This window comes from Galeopterus variegatus, unplaced genomic scaffold, assembly GCF_000696425.1.
Source record: "Galeopterus variegatus unplaced genomic scaffold, G_variegatus-3.0.2 Scaffold4786, whole genome shotgun sequence".
NCBI lineage: Eukaryota > Metazoa > Chordata > Mammalia > Dermoptera > Cynocephalidae > Galeopterus > Galeopterus variegatus.
The window spans coordinates 116413-117909 of NW_007730897.1; the positions used below are offsets into that span (position 1 = coordinate 116413).

The 1497-nt window shown below is 36.0% G+C and overlaps 1 protein-coding gene across 1 annotated transcript in view; it reads right to left on the minus strand.

Moving 5' to 3' along the window:
• The window catches only part of SLC12A6 (solute carrier family 12 (potassium/chloride transporter), member 6), an 83130-nt gene that overhangs the window by 76026 nt on the left and 5607 nt on the right, over window positions 1–1497 (minus strand). The gene's annotated exons all lie outside the window — the stretch shown is intronic.

Here is a 1497-nt window from a genome sequence, read left to right on the forward strand (position 1 = left end):
TGCTGTGCCTTAACCACTTTGTGAACTTCTGTTTGCGCATCAAAGCCCAGCTCAGGTGGGAAGTTTTTTCCCATGCATGTAGCATTAACCACTCTTCCCTTTTGAGCTGTGGTCCAGTAACACTGGCTTCATATTTAAAATAGCTGAAGAGCTTTTTTAAAAAAAAATACTGATGTAATTAAATCAGAATCTCTGGGGATGAGGCCAAGGTAGAGGCATTTTTTAAAAAGCTCTCTAGATCATTCCAGTATGTAGCCAGATAAAGCATCACTGCTCTCGTACATACCTTTAATTTGCCTTCATCACAGTATATTTTTAATTTGTTTAATTTATGTCTTTCTTTTAGTCCAGAAAATCTTCAATTCAATATATTTACTAATTGAGTACAAATTATGTGAGGCATCACACATTATACCAGGTGCAAATAACTTTGTGTCCCTGTCCTCAAGAACCTTACAGCTTCAGTGAGAAAGATAATACGTAAATAAAAACAATAAAATAAAGTGATATAGGCACTATAATAACAGTGGATAAGGGATATAGGTACATAAAGACCTCATCTATTCTATCTGGTCTGGAGTTGAATCAGAAAAGGTTTCAGAGAGGAGATGACTTCTCAAAGAAGGAATTTATCTAAATTATTTTTGCATCTCTAACACCCCTCTACAAAAACTTTGTAACAGCCAGCCTCAAAATTAGTATAGTTAGGCCTCCTTTACTCAACTGGTTTTTACTTTTATTACACTTCAGAAACCCACTCCCAAGGCTGCATACTAGATCATGTTAATACAAGAAATACCCCACCTCTGAAATCATTCACTCCAACACTCAACTGTCTGACCACAGTCTTTAATCACTCTATGTCTTCATTACACTTTACCTCATCAAGTCCTCCAGTCTCTTAGAGTCTCCATTTTACCTCAGTTCATCTTTCCCTTTGCTGTATTTCTCCATATTTCTATTTTTGCATTTATCATACGGCATTATGACTTATATAAAAATGTGTTTGCTTTCTCTATTAAATCATAACTTTCTTTAGAACAGATAATGAATTCTTTTTCTCAGTCCTATGTCCTTAAAACCCAGCAGAGGATCTGACCCCTAATAAGTGGTCAGGAAATATTTGATGAAGGAATGGATAGTGTTCTATTCATTATCACCACTATACTATGAGCTCACCAAAGGCAGAAACTATATCTTATCTACATGTTTCCTACAACTCATACCGGAATGTCTCATACATATCAGTCTCAGGGACTATTTGTTGAATTATAAAAGGTTGAAATGTATTAGGGCCTGCATAAGATATATAAAAATATGTTCCCTAATCTTTTTTGGTATTATTATTTTAAAAATAATTTGAATTAACCAAATGATTACTAAGCAAGTGTAAAAAATGTTCATCATGGCAGAGGAAAAATGATATAAGAAAGAGCACTGGAGGGGCCGGCCCGGTGGCGCACTGGATAGTGCGCTGCTTGGGAAGCGCGGCGGCGC